A 15,737-nucleotide genomic window follows, 5' to 3' on the forward strand; every position below is an offset into this window, starting at 1 on the left:
GGAGATCTGGGGATCTGCTCCATCCATTACGTTGAAAGAGACAAGTCAGAAAGACCACACGTGGTGAAGGACTTGGTATTCATTGGGTGCATCAATAATTATGTTTTGAAAGTAGAGGGCATTAGGTTGTCAGTTTCTGAGCCAACTGCCTGAGTAACTCTGAGACTGAGGGAGGAGACAGAAATGTTCATCTATCCCTTTTCTGTCTGGCAAACAACCCCATTCCCCGAGGAGAGCTCCTCAAACTTGAAAACATGTTTATTCCAACTCTGAGCAGCATGTTGTTCCCTTTGAGTCTTGGGAATTGTCCTGAAGGTCACTGACCTTGTTTTAACTGCCTCTCCTCTTTGCAACTCTCCCTGATTTTAACCTCACAATATGAGGACCTATATTTTAAAAGCTGGACAGATTGACTGCCAAAACACAAAGGGGGAGAGAAGCATCTATAAAGATGTATAATTGCCCACCGGTGTGTTCACTGACAAGCCATTGTGGAGAATGGTCTACACCCTCAGTTCCCTAAGAGGGCAAGGGGGCACCTGCAGAGCCCAGTAAGATGAGGGCTCCAGGGATTCAGTGGGATGCCCCCCAAAATTGATGGTAAATGTTCAGCTGCCATTAGAAACCAATCTTTTATAGCCTCATGACTCTGAAACCACTCCCTCCAAAAGTGTCCATATATTTGCCAATGGAATGACAGCAATCTCAGCTTTCCTGTCAATATTTTTTCAGTAACTTTCTTTTGTTCATTTCTGTAGCCTTGTTGATCTCTGAGGGTTTCTCAGTTGTGTTTCAGATACTCTGGTTGACATGGGAATGCTGGTGCTTCTGACTCTGTGTTCAGACAGTGCCATCCACAGCATGGTATCAGTAAGAGCTCACATTATTAAGTGCTGGCTATGTGCCAGGTGATGTTCTAAGCAATTACGTGTATTTACTCATTTAACTCTTTTAAGAACTCCATGAATCAGGGTTGTTTTATAGATAAAAAAGTGGGAACCCAGAATGTTCCAGCTGTTTGCTCAGGATCAGAAAGCTATTGTGTGGCACAACAGGACTCTTGAGTCATACAGTTTGGCTTCAGAACTTGTGTGCTCAACCAGTATGCTATCTGCCACCAATATGTCTATTCGTCAACCTAATGTTACCTATGGTAGCTTTTACTTATTCATGCTACACTACGAACTCACATTCATCTATTAGCACAAATACTAGAGCAAGAAAAGATTCCTAGAAGTTGAAAAACATTATCCAGGCAGTGATAACAATGGTTCATGGCATTGTGCATTCTTTATGATTTGAAAAGCATCCTTGCAAAGCTGTATAATTGACAGTTTTTTACCCTGTGAGTCAGACAAGTAAATCATTCAAGATCATCAGCTGGTCTGTGGAGATTTGAACCCAGATCTGCCAAATTCAGAGGTCCCTGCCCTTTCAACTATGACCTGCAGCCTTCCTCCTAACCGCTATGCACAACCAGCCTGGTATAGTCAAATGAACACTTGGATAAAATAACTGTCACCACAGTAGAACTATTAACAGCCAGAGAAGGAAGGAAAGCATTGGCCATAACTAGACATAACTTCTAGACTTTAGGGGGAAAAAATCATTTGTAAAAGTTCAGAGAAGAGGTAGGTATGACTCCTTGGTGACACTATAAAAGTTAAAATGTCTGAAAGAGGAAAGGTTCACAGAAATAAATTCTATCCAAAAAGTCATCCATGTCTTAGCTCATCTGGGCTGCTATAACGGAATACCACAGACTGGGTGGATTATAAACACCAGAAATTTATTTCTCACAGTCCAGGAAGACAGAGGTCAGGGTGCCAGCATGGGCGAGTTCTGGTGAGAACTCTCTTCTGAGTTGCTGACTGCTGACCTCTCATTGCCTCCTGACATGACACAAAGAAAGTGTTCCAGCTCTCTGGCCTCCTCTTATAATGGCACTAACCCTCTTCACGAGGGCTCCACCCTCAGGACGTAATCACCCCTTAAAGGTTCCATCTCCAAATACCATCATATTAGGAAATAGATTTCAGCATATGGGTTTTAAGGGACACAAACATTTAGTCCATAACAACAAATGACATAGGTCAGGAACAAACAAGGAACTTATCTTTAAAAAAAAAAAAGCAAACAAACAAACAAACACTATGCAGAGAGCTCTCTAATGATCTCAGATTTTTTTTTTTAATGTCTGAAATAGGAAAGGATGCACTTATAACCAAGAAATCCTAGACAGTCATGATGATACCAGGAAAAACAGAGTTGAAATTTCCCTGAGGCTTAAAAAGACAGTGGCAGGGCACTGAAAGGAGGCTTTGAGATGTATTCACAGCAGGAAGAATGAGGAAGGACAGCCCGATGCTCAGGGGCAGGTGGTGTCATGTTGAAAGCTAACAGAGAAAAACAGGACGATTCAACTTCTATATTGTTTTCTCTGTCAAGGAAAGTGATCTTTAAGCTGGGAAGGCTAGAACAAACATGGTTAGCAGAAAGTTGAAACCTGAGATGCACAAGGAGACAATAAGAAAACAGCAAGCCCCTCAAATGAATTCAAGTCCACAGACCCAGGTGAACCACATGCCCCTCCACAGAGGAAGGTGGGGCGGGGGGAGCAGCTGCAGTGACAGATCTGGGCGGATTTTAGCGAACAGGAACATGGTCCCATTTTTAAAAACAAGGAACAGATGGATTACAGAAAGTGAAAAGTATCAGGACCAGGCGATATTTTTTACGGCTGTGTAGACTTTGCCTCGGGTAAGCATTTCCACAAGCATAAAGATCTCTTTAAAACAAATAGATGTCCCAAGTATCTTTGTGAACTAGTGATCTAAAATGAAGTAAAAATTAGCCAAATTAATTCTAAATGAACACATTTCAGCATATAAACCAACAAGTCTTCTGAAGATATTTTTTTACCAATGAAGACTTAATCACATTATTTTCCAAGTTAGAGTGACTAATAATGTGAAGACCATACTTAAAACAGGTGACACTGTGCTTTTCCAATGTAAATATATTTGATGTAATATTTTTATGATTCACATTTGATATAACAATATAAACTTCACTGGGCAAAAAAAAAGGAAAATTGTTTTTTAAAAAATCTCAAAAAAATAGACATGATGAAAAGGTAGATATGGATTACAAATAATGTTAAAATATTGTCACAGGTATGGAAATGTCACATCATTGTTTGAATAGAAAAAAATCCCATAAAGCAGAAGGTTGTCAAAATACAGAAGAAGAGTTATTTTGAAACAAATGAAAAAATCAAGATCATGAAGCAGTGACAAGTGTTTCTCATGTAAAACAGACACTGAAATGCTATGGGGGAAAGGAACAGAAGTTTCTCCTGAAGTAGTGGTGACAAAGGACAGAGGTGGCTTTCAGAAATGCAAGGGACACAGCTCATCAACTTACTACTGCTTTCAAATAAAAGTGAGGTCTCTTGGGAGAATCTAAGCCACTAAGCAGACACATCTCAGAGCAGTTAATGAAATGCTTTGCATTTCAGCAGAAAAGTTTCAATGGTGAAAATGATGTAGGAATTAGAAGCATGCTTTGCTGTGATGCTTGGAAGTCCACATTTTCCCAAACAGTCACCACAAGTGCGAGGTCCTCAGGAGACTGATGCATGGACATCTGCACTGTCATTTCACAAAAGATCATGAACTCTGCCCAGTGCTCTGTCCTCTGGGTGGAGAACTCCAACCAGTTGTGAGTCGCCTAAATCCACATGGGCGTCACCCGCCATTTTAAATGCGTCAACTGACAGAGCTGGTCCAGCAGGTTTCTTTCTGGAATAACTGGTTCGTGGACTCTTTTCGTTTTTTGGTTTTTTGGGGTTTTTTTTTTTCTATTTTGCATTATGGTACCACATAAATCATCTCAAACTCTCGTTTGTCAATGAAAGCCAAATCTGGACTAAGAAATTGTTCTTGGCACTCCTTATTTTTGGCCAAGCCTTTCTGAACTCCTTTGCTCAGGGAGCCAAACTATCAGACTTCCAAATATGAAATAGTGTATTCGTTTTGCCTCTAAATTCCATACTCCAGAATCCAACCAAATCAGAGCGTGCTACCTAAAGATGAGTGTTTTTCTTAGTATTTTCCAGAAACTCATTTGTCTTTGAGGACTTAACGCAATGAAATTCATGGAATGTTCCATCATATCATCTGGGGGGGCCCATAGCAGAAGATGAACAGATCTGAGAAGCAGGTAACCACATGGCTAGAGCCCAAGTGAGGCCATCCTGGAGGATGAGCATGGCATGACTTTGAGGGCTGAAAAGCTGGTTAATAGTCTTTCTGGACTCCTCCTTTTACAGCTTCTCTCATGGAAATCAAGACCTGGCCAATTTTTAAGAGAGTAAATGTCTTTTAATATTTAAAAGATCATAGTTAAACATAATCACATAACAATATGATCCCTATAAAACAAGCTTTACCAAACTAATCTTATTTCTATGTTGAGAAGTTATCAAGGAAAAGTCAACAGTTTCCTAGGTCAAAATTTCCAAGCACTATTGTCAAACCATCCCTATGGACAAACAATACAGATAAACATTGATTGAATGATGGTTAAGTAAAGAAGTTTCTTAACTAGTTGAATGACTGCATGTATATGCTGTCTATAAACTCAATTCTACAATCAGTTTCACAGAATCGTAGTGTGTGGTGAGGGGGGCAGGGGCATCCTCTTCTTGCAAAAACTATATATTTGGCACATTTATTATGACTCATGGGGATATACAGAAATCAGGTGCATGATATTTTGATGCAACTGTTTTGAAGATATTTTGACAGCCCTGTAAGATGATTTAATTCTAAGGAATTTTTCTAAAGTGCTAATTAACGTAATTACATACACATTCCCTTCCTGACCTTCATCCTATTTCTGAGTGAATTTTAGAGGCGCAGGAAGGTCAAACCCAGGGCTGGGATGAGGCTTTGCGATGTTCATTATTCACGTTGCCAGGGAATAAGAAAAAGATGTTTTTATATTTTGAAGCACCCATTTCAATATGACCAAATCAAAGTAGTCACTTCAAAACCTTTTTCCAGACCTGATTTCCATACATACATCTGCATCACAGATTTTGAAACTCCACAGCAATATGGACAGTGCTCTTCAGCACTCCACGAGAAGTTTACTTTCCAGGCTGGCAATCATTCATGTTGCTTCTAAAGTTTGTGATGACAAAAAGATGGAGAGAGAGCTGGTGTGCTGGTTTTAGAGTCAGAATTTGACAGAGCTCCCCCAGGCGAGATGTTGTCTTGCTGCCTTTGGGCATGCAGGTAAAGACTACCTACCTTTCCAGGTTCTTTGATTGTAAGCAAAAGAAATAGACCCTGGCTGGCTAAGCAAAAAAAGGGCTTTCTAGGAAGGATACTGCCTAGTGCTTTCAATAGCGGAAAAGGCAAACAGCCAAGTCTGGGGAAGGCCCACAGTCCGAGGGATCCCAGCAGGGAGTTGAGACACTGGTTCTGGAGGGAAAGGCCACCATCATCTTCAGTTCCCCGGGCCACCTGTCCTTCAGTGTCTCTGCCCGAGTTTCAGATCTTGTCTCATGTGCCCCCCGTCCTGTGATTAGGATTGTTGGGGTCATGTGGAAGGATGAGGGTCATTTCCCCAGGGGAAAAGGAAGGGCCCTGTTGCCAGAAGAAAGGGGCAGGATGTCGGGAAAGAAAGAAAAAAATAGACCCACTGAAGACCTGAACTCCAGTCAAACACTCATTTAAAAAAAAAAACAAAACAGATTTAGCCTCCCCTGTTTTATGTAAATGGGATTTACTTGGCTGCAAGTTCAAGAGTGCTGACACAGCCTTGCCGGTGCCGGCACCTGTAGGACAGCACCCCTTCAGCGGTTCCAGCACTGCCGTGGGACCTTCACCGTGCCCCCCCGGGTGGCCCTCCTCTGCGATTCTGGGCTCTGGGGTTCTTCCTCTCATTCATCGTCCTGCTCTTGGGATGGTAGCCGATTCCTGTAGTTACTAACGTCTGGGTTATCTCACACCAGCATTCTTGGTCCCTCTGCCCTTCTGTAGCTATGTAAAAGGCTCCTGCATCGATTTACCTCCATTGGAAATGTCAAGAGTATTTCTAGCTTCCTTTCTGGACTCTGACTGGTGCAAATGCTGAACACCCAGATGATGTCACGGGAGATTGTGAGGGAGGTCGATACCATGCCGCACTTGGCATGCGTGTCTTGTACAAAGGAAGACTTAGGGAACATGATCACCAGCTTCAACTCTCTGAAGAGCTTTCATCTGAAAAAGGGATTATATTTATCCTGTATAGTTCCAGAGGGCAGAACTGGCATTAGTGAGCAAAAATTTCAAGGAAGCAGGTTTCAGCTCAAAATAAGAAATGGTCCTCTAAACCCTTGAACTGCGCATAGTGGAATGCACTGGGCAACTTTTGTTGAAAGTTAGTCAAGCAGAGGATTGGCTGTCATCCCGCAGAGACACTGGAGTAGGGCCCACCAGGGTGACATACTGGGCCAGGTCCACTCGTGAGGCCCCAAAATGCCCCTGCAGAATCAATGGGCTTTAATTAAACGTATGCTCACTTTCTGTTGGAGTTCCAGGACAAAGCCAGCGTGCTTGGTGACCTGCAGAAATTAGGAACAATCATCCTCTAAGATTTATCTTGGCCCCCGAGTACTTTAAAACAATGAGCCTTACTCTAAGACTGAAAAAAATTCAATTTCCTACCATTGTACACCTTGCCAAGAGCAGACATTTGTAAGTAGGAAGGTTCTCTTCATTTTCTCCCCTCTCTGCTTCCACTGGGTTTACTGTGTGTCCCTGGGATTTATGCCCAGAGGCTCTTTGGAGGGGCCAAAGATGACCACAGCCCACAACTCATGGAATCAAAGGATTCGAGTATTCTGAAGAGGGTGGCTCACCCTTGTGAATCTCGTTTGAAGGATCCAAATCTCTGAGGCTGAGGCTTACCCAGTGAGCCCTGGATTTCACAAGGATGGGTAGACAATTGTGAGGGAACCAGACAAGTCTTCAAAATCTTAATGAGATTATCTTCCTGCCACCTTGAAAATCCCACCACCCTTCTGATTCTTGCTACAGCTGTCAACAACTTACCCACCTCTGTATAGCCTGCCCTTCTGCTGTTTGGGGCTCACAAGTCTTGAAACAGCTGTTCTCCAGCCACCAGTTTGCCTTTCCAGGAGCAAAATTGCCTTCAATTGTACTGTGGCAGTTTGCAGGGAGAGAGGGGTAGGTGGGGAGAAAGCCATTTCCCTCTTGAGCTCTGATAAACCAAACAGAGAAACCTAACATTCTAACCTCTAATATGTTCAGAAAATGGTAACTTCTAAGCACACAAAAGAACCATCCTCTTACATTTTCCAGTGGGAACACTGGAGGGGAGAGGAATCACAATGGGTTACCCCTGGTCAAAACCCCAGATATAATAGGGCCAGAAGTTAGAGTTCATTTTGACCTAGACAGGGACGCTCCCCCTACTGAAGACAACCCAACCGCTACATCACAAGGGAGAAATCCATGAAACTCAGCATTTCCGTGCCTCCGCGCAGCTTCCCGATGAGTGAGGGTTCAAATCGGCAGCAGGGCATCTATGGCCCGAGGTTGCATCCTTTGCCAGTACAGCCCCTTGTGAGTGATTTTACTTTCCATTCTGCTTCCCCTAAATTTGTCCCAGTCTGTTTGTCATTTCGATGTTTGTCATTTGTCTTCCCTGAGACGGTGACTGCCCCGAAGACAAAGAGAAAATGCCTAAGAAGAGGTGGGCAGCTGGCTTGCACATCAGCAACTGCACAACCCTCTGGACACCGGCCGTGGTGTAGGGACACCAGGGTGCAAAACACCATAAAATTCAGATACACCCGTCCGCCTTAAAGTCCAGCAAGAGCAGAGGATAATTTTGAGCTTCACAACCTCCTCTTCCCCCAGCCTCTCCCCAAAAGTCAAGCTCTAAGGCCACGTTCTCCTAGTGATAGACTATTGGGCATTCCCTGGACCGAAGGAGCAAGACCAGGCAGAGGCTGATGCTAAGAGAGCAGCAAGGGCAGGAATGAAGAATCTCGTGATGTGGTTGGAGGTGGGGGTGGGGAGTGGTCAGACAGGGGGGTTTTCATGCATGGGCCCACCTATGGGACCATTCCCCTGCTGCAGGTCAGGAAACCCCTCCTCACTTTCCAGCTCAGGAGGTGTGAATTGCAATGCTCATCTAACACTGATTCTTCTCCCTCGGACCCCGCTCTGACCACCCCAATACTGTCCCCCTCCCTGTCCCTTTATGTTCCTCTGCCCTCTCTCTGCCTACCCACTCCGGTCTGAGGCAGCCACCTGGGGACCCTGCTCTCTGGTAATTAGTCAGGGCAGCTGCTCAACCCAACAAGCTCTGGAGATCCGCAGCTGGGAGAGCGGAGTCCTGCCTGGAGGAGGGGGCAGCCAGGGGAGGCCCACCGAGCCTTCTCAGGTGGCCAGATGATGCCTAATTAGGCCCCCTGCTCTGGAGGCCTCACCAGATGGACAAATGCCTGGAAGCCTAGGGGAGCCAGCAATACACTGTGGGAACTCCCAGCGTGAGGTTCCCTTTCCAGCTGCCTCTGGGGCTGTGGGGGAGGATGCTTAAAACAGTCACTGGCACCTGGGGTCAGGGGGCCTCGCTTTTCCTTGCCAGGAGGGGAGATGTGGTGCAGCCCCCCACGCACCCCTTCCATCAGCCTGGAGTCTGAGTTGTTGATTGAAAATGATTTTTTTTTTCCAGAGGCACACCAGAGGAGTTGGCACTGGGAACATTTTTCTAAACATTAGCAGTGCACACCGTGAATTCACAAAAGGCAGAATTAACCTAGGAGGGAAACACGAAGAAAATGCAGAGGTTTCATTCTTTCTGTCTCCCCAGCCTGCAAACGTGAGCTGCAAACGTGAGCTGCAAACGGCGTGGCCGAGGGAGGGCGAGGCCGTTAATGATTTCATTTTGACAAATGGCTGTTTCTGGGCAAAGGAGAAGTCAGAGGCAGACAGTGGGGGGAGGAGGCGCACTGCGGAGGAGAGGGTGTTGTATATTTCGGAGCACGGCCATAGTCGGCGAGGGAGGACTGCCCTGCGGCTCCTCTCATCCACTGGCCGCCGTGCCTCTAGCTGCCCCTCAGTATGGCCTCCCCTACAAGACGAAAGTCATCTGGGACAGGCAGGGAAGCGGAACCTTATGTCACCCTCCTCCCCACCAAGTTCTGCTATCCACGAGGAGTTTGCCTTTCAGTGGAGACACATCAATGGAAAGAGCGGTAATGAAGGTTACAAACATTAAGCAGAAAAAAATGCAAGACTGAATCGATGTCCCTATTAGCCCTTCCCTCTTTCTGCCTTCCCCAGCTCCTTGTGTGACGAACATCTTTGCCTTTTGATGAAGAGAGAGTGATCACTCCAGTGCTTAAGTCCTTGACTTAAATGGCCTTTTTTAAAATTGAAGTATAGTCAATTTACAATGTTGGGTTAGTTTCTGCTGTACAGTATACTAATTCGGATATATATATATATATATATATATTTCTTTTCCTATTCTTTTTCATTATAGGCTGTCACAAGACACTGAATATAGTCCCCTGTGCCTTTTTATAGAAAAGGAAAAGTCAGGAAAACACATGAAATCTTTTCTGTCTGCCATCACAGACAGGGGCTTGCGCCCCCATTTGCGATACCCTATAAGCATCCGTATGGATTCAGAGAAAACGCCTGTGTGTCTCATTTGGTGGTTTCCTTTTTTAAGCTGTTGCAAAGTGAACTCACATCAGAATTGGTTTTACCTTAAAGTTACCCTCCCACCCAGCGGCAATTGTTTTCTAGCTATTATATGCAGGGAAAACTTCCAAAATAAAATGCAATAAGGCTAAGAAAATAAGCATACAGATCATTTGTTATAATATTTCTTATTTACCATTGTTATTAATGTCCCTTATTTGTGGGACCAATGTGTGGATGGGACAGGCTGTGTATGATTGCATTCTTGGCCAGCAAAGGCCCAGGCTGGCAGCAGAGTGTCTTTGAGCAATCTCAGCTCTGTAGTTTCTGGAGTATAACATATTTTCTGCGGGCTCTGGCTGATACAGTGGACATTAATTGTTAATTCTCTAACAGCCATCTGCTAAAATGTAGGTGCCCAGGAAATCTGGGGAAACAGCGCCACCTAGCAGCCCTCACTCTAAGTGCTTCCAAGCTGGGCTTCTCGTTGACCGGGCCAGTGGAAAAGGCTGACCACACTTCTGAGGTTGACCAGGTTGGAAAGATGCTCTCCCTAAATCCACCTCCGCTATCAATGAGCACGATCAGTTTGCAACATCTTGGAGTCCGTTTGGCTTCAGAAAAGCCGCTCAACGTAATATTCTGGATGGATAAATAAAGTTTCATAAAATTACATTAGCAGAGGGAACTTCTTCTACGAGATGCTTTGGAGCTACACACTTAAAAGATGAGAAAATGGAGGCCCAAGGAGAAAAAAGTACTTCTTCAAGGTCACACAGGTAGTCGGTGGTTGAGTCGGGCTCAGAAACCAGAACCAATCCTGCTGTTCACAGGATGGGAGCCCTTTTCCAAAGGCTGGGCGAAGAGGAAGAGTTAGTGAGGGCGTCCACCAGTAGGTAAAGGTCTACGCCTATCTCTGAATCTGTATATTAACAACAGGAGTGTGGCAAGGTGCATAGTCAACACAAGGCCATATTTTGGCTTTTATCCAGGACACAGGTAGATATTGAGGGAAAATCTTTGAGCAGCCCTCCAAAGTGTCATCGAAATGACTGGAACAAATATTTGGGCTATTTCCCACCCAATCTCTCTGTTGTCGATCAGTGAAATTTCTCCCTCAAAGGAGAAAGACTGCAGACTGTAATTTGGGGCACAGACGTTTTCAGATTTTTCTCCTCTAAAGATCCCTTGGAGCTTTGACTTCAAACATGTCAGACACTCTTTTGTGGGGAGGAATTTGGCAGAGCTGGAAGGGACCTCAGGGATGAGCTCGTCCCATGGGACTCATCCTGAATGCACATTTTTTGTTTTGTTTTAATTAAAGTATAGTTGATTTACAATGTTTCAGGTGTACAGCGAAGTGCTGAATGCACATTTGAATCACCCTAGAAGATGTTAAAAACATCGGTGCTAGTGCCCCATCCCAGACCAATTAAATAAAAATCTCTAGTGTGGGGCTGTAAGTACAATAGTTCCCCCCTTATCTGTGGTTTTCCCTTTTGTGGTTTCAGTTACCGGCCATTAACCACAGTCCAAAAATACTAAATGGAAAATTCTAGAAATAAGCCACTCATGAGTTTTAAATTGTATGTTGTTATGAGCAGTGTGATGAAATCTCACACCATACATCCCAGGGTCCCCAACCATCAATATCGTCATGGCTCAATAATCCAGCATCACCTGAAGCACGTGACCCTCCTTCCGACATGTGGTCCACAGCCTGATGCTACGTCACAATGTCTCTGTCACTCACTTCACTTCATCTCATCACATAGACACTTTGTCATCTCACATCATCACAAGAAGGAGGCTGAATCTCAAAAAAAAAAAGATACTAATTTGAAAAGATACACGCACCCAATATTCATAGCAGCGTTATCTATAATTGCCAAGATGTGGAAGGAACCTAAATGTCCATCAGCAGATGAATGGATACACACAAACACACACACACACATACAGAATACTAGTCAGCCATAAAAAACAAAATTTTGCCGTTTGCAGCAACATGGATGGACTTGGAGGACATTATGCTAAGTGAAATAAATCAGACAGAGAAAGACAAAAAAAAAAAAAAACAAGAAGGAGGCTGAGTACAGGACAATGAGATATTTGGGAGAGAGGTGGGGAGAGAGATTACACTCCCAAATTTTCATTACAATATATTGTCATAATTGTTCTATTTTACTATTAATTATTATTGTTAATCTCTTAATGTGCCTAATTTATAAATTAAACTTTATTATAGGTATGTATGTATAGGAAAAAACATAGTATAGAAAGTGTTCGGTCCTATCCCCAGTTTTAAGCATCCACTGAGAGTCTTGGAACGTACTTTCCACAGATGATAAGGGACTACGATGTTAGTATTTAAGTTCCCTGTGTGATTCCAATATGCAGCCAAGGTTGAAAATCATTGGCTTCCAGCCCAAACTTTCCCCTTGAAGATGAGAAAACAGAGGCACAGAAAGATGGAGTGGTTTGTCCAGCGACACACAGAGAGCTAATGGCAGAACTGGGACCGGTTTTCTCTTCCGTGTCCTTCATGGCCAGCCAGTCAACAACATCAGGCCCGACCCCCCAGAGCAGTCACCCTGCAGACACTGCCCCCAGAGACAGCCAGCTGTGTACGGGAAAGGCTCTGAGCACAGGGCAAATCTGCATTTAGGAACCAAAAGAAGAGATGCGAAAGGATTCTAACCAATGTAGGGGCACTTGGTGATATTTTTCCAACCACAATTTTTGGAACTGGAGACATAACCACAGAGGGGGTTTGGGGCCCCCTGGGCCCACTGTGACATGGACCAGAGCCAAACTCCACTGGTCACCTGATGCGTGGACTACAGTTGCACTGTGGGTCTCCAGTGTCCACTAGTCTCCAAGAGACTGGTCACACCCTTTCTTTCATGCACGGTCATCCTGATAAGCAGCTACAGGACCCTTCAGGGAAGGTTGGAAGGGAGATTCACAATGTAAGCTGTTGGCTTGCAGCAGGATTTCCAAGAAGACTTGCCCCTTGTCTTCCCCTTCATCCAAGGGGCTCTGCGTCTGTGAACTGGCTCAGATCTGGAAACTGACAGAGGGACTGTCACCCTCTATCGTGGGGATTCTACTCACCAGATCTTGAGCTTTCCCATTCATGCAAATCAAGCAAGCCTCTAACAGCCTGCCCGTCTATTTCTGCTCAAGGAACATCGTGATCAACCAGCCAGTTCTATGGCTCTGCAGGTCATGCTCTTCTGATCACGACTTGGGTTCTGCTAACCCTTACAATAAGCACATCGACCTTGTCTTCGCCAATTAAATACCACCGCTTGGTCCTGGGATTCCTCATCCCCACTGCAGTCAGGGAGTTCCGCCCCATGGCAGCAGTCCACCACATCACTCCTGGCAACCACAGAGCTCTTCAAGGATGCTGGGGCTCACCTACAAAAGCACCTCCCTCAGCCTCGGTGAAGGGAGTGCCCTCCGGACCCTCTGAGGGGACACAGGAGGTAAGTGAGCTGATCTCGTATGAAACATCTGCTCCATCAACCCCACCTCCCAAAGCCTCTGTAGACATCCCTGTGTTTCACTGAGGACACCCAGGATAGGTCATCCTGCCTCATCTCATTTGTCAGGAAGGTCTGGCCCAGGACTCATTACCTTATTGTCTTCATGACAATACAAAACACCAGAGATGCCAACGTCAACATTTTGCATCCAAACCACATCCCCCAGGCTGCTTCTCAAACTTTAAAACAGCTCAAAAATCCCATTAAACAAAGTGCGCCAGGTTTTATAGAAATCGCTGATCACAAGCCATGAAATGAAGAACTGCATCAATACCAAAAGTTTACAAGAGAATGATTTGGGCTATCTTAGCCTAAGATTCTCTAGGGTGCAGTCAGCTGTGACCAGGAATCTGCCAGCAAGGCATCAGCATGAATATCCCAGGCTGAGCTTCCCTGTCCCACTTCCAGTTCCACCCTTCAATCAGGGAGGCTAAAAGGAGTCGGGGAGGAGGGAGGGGTGAGGAATCATGACCTTGCAGGGCCAAAATGGCTCTAGGGCTCATGCCCCTGGTTTTGGCCTTGAGCATTGCTGAGAGTAAAACACAGAGGCTTTAGAGCATGGTCAGTGTTAGCAGCATGGATAAGGATTTGCATCAAGCTCCCCAGACTGAATGTGGGTAGAAACTACATAGAGAGGCAACTAGTGCTACGTCATAACACTCTATACACGAGGGACAGGACTTTGGGCTTTTTTTTTTTAATGCAAAGCCATGGAAGAGCTGAAAAGAAGGGAGCATCATAATCTCCTTTAGGTTTTTAAAAAAAATCACTCTCACTATCACGTAGAGAAGAACCCGTAGAGAAGGGCAAGTGGGAGATGATGGCTTGAGCTCGAGGTGGAGAAACAAGGCGCATAAGAAGGGGCTGGACCCAGAGGGGGAGTGAAAGTGACTTGCTGATGTATTACATGTGGGATGTGCGATGATGATGGTGGTGATGAAGGATGATGTGATGAAGGATGCTGACTTGGTTTTCATCCTGAGCATGTGGTTGGATGGTGGCACCATTGATCAAACTGGAGCCTCGTAGAAGTCAGATCTGTATCAAGCTAAGCCCTGTATCTCTAGCCCCCAGAACAGTGGATCCCACGTAGAAGGAGTTTAATGAACTTAAATGATCAGATAAATGCAGGGATTAATGCCCATATACAGACACAAACATTGTACTGCCCTGTTTCCCTTTGACTTTTGTTGCAGATTTTCGTTTTAGCTTTTTGAAATGAAATTTTAATTGGAACATCAATATCTAAAACAGGCTCATTGTGAAACTTTATTAATGTTTTGAAATTTTATTTAACATTAAAAAACATTTATAATTTGAGTTCAATTATGACATTTGCTAATGATAAAACCAGTCAGTGAGGCCAAACTGTTCTGATACACACAGACACTTGAAGTCGCATGATATGGATTATAACTGAGGTTTTCTTTTCTTTCTCTCTCTTTTTTTTTTTTTTTTTTTTGAGTAAGGGTAGATTTATTTAGAGAGATACATACTCCATAGAGTGCAGGCTGTTTCAGAAGGCAAGAGAAAGGCCATGAGGTGTGGGGGTTGGGTGCTTAGTTTAAAGTAAAAGTCATTACACACTCCAGAGACAGCCCGCCTCACTCAGAAGGGAGAGCAGCCTGCCTTTCTGTATGTTCCAACTTCCAATGTGTTTCTCTTCTGTTTGGTTGCACCTGATAAAGAAATGGTTCCAGCGGGCAAAAGATTTTAAACGTGTTGTGTGCCAGTTGGTAATGTCTTTGTCTACATGTAAGAAAAGAGTTCAATGTCAGAGGCTTAACCATAAGGAAATTCATTTTTGATTAAATGTCAGTAACATAGAGAAGTGTACAGCTAGAAATGGTGACATAGAAGACTTGAACACGTACTCCAGACATAAGTGATCGGGAACTAGTTCAATAGTTCAGCAGTGTCACCGAGGACCCCCGTGTTTCCATCCCCTATCCTGACATCTCTAGGCTGCCCTTTCACCCCTGGGAAGTCACTTCAAGGTCATGAGCCATCAAAAACCATCAAAAAAAGAAATAGATCAAAAGGGTGGCCAAGAAAGAAAGAGACCTTCTCTCTCTGACTTCCCTCTTCTGGTATCAGGGAAACGTCTTTTGCAGAATCCTCCAACAGAGTTCTTTCTCGTCTAGTTTGCCAGACCACACCCCTCTCTTAGACCTGCTGCACTTTCTGCCAAACAGCTGAGCAAGGCCAAGGAACAATTTCAAGAAACTTTTCAATAACGAATCCGGAAGCTTGAAAGAGGAGTGACAGAAACATTTTGTATAAAGTGAAATAAGCAATCGTACAGATATAAAACTGGGCCATCTGCTGCTGTTCTCGGTGGCAAAAGGCAATGTTGATTGGATCTTTTCTGAAGATTTCAGAGAGTGGAAATAAATCAACACAAAGAAACACATACTAAAGATTATGTTTTCCTATCTATCTCCTC

The 15,737-nt window shown here is 44.3% G+C and overlaps 1 pseudogene; it reads right to left on the reverse strand.

Moving 5' to 3' along the window:
• Positions 1-3,516: 3,516 nt before the first annotated feature.
• On the reverse strand, positions 3,517-4,273 carry LOC140690381 (protein NipSnap homolog 3A pseudogene; annotated as a pseudogene).
• Positions 4,274-15,737: the final 11,464 nt, after the last annotated feature.

This window comes from Vicugna pacos, chromosome 30, assembly GCF_048564905.1.
Source record: "Vicugna pacos chromosome 30, VicPac4, whole genome shotgun sequence".
Classification (NCBI taxonomy): Eukaryota; Metazoa; Chordata; class Mammalia; order Artiodactyla; family Camelidae; genus Vicugna; species Vicugna pacos.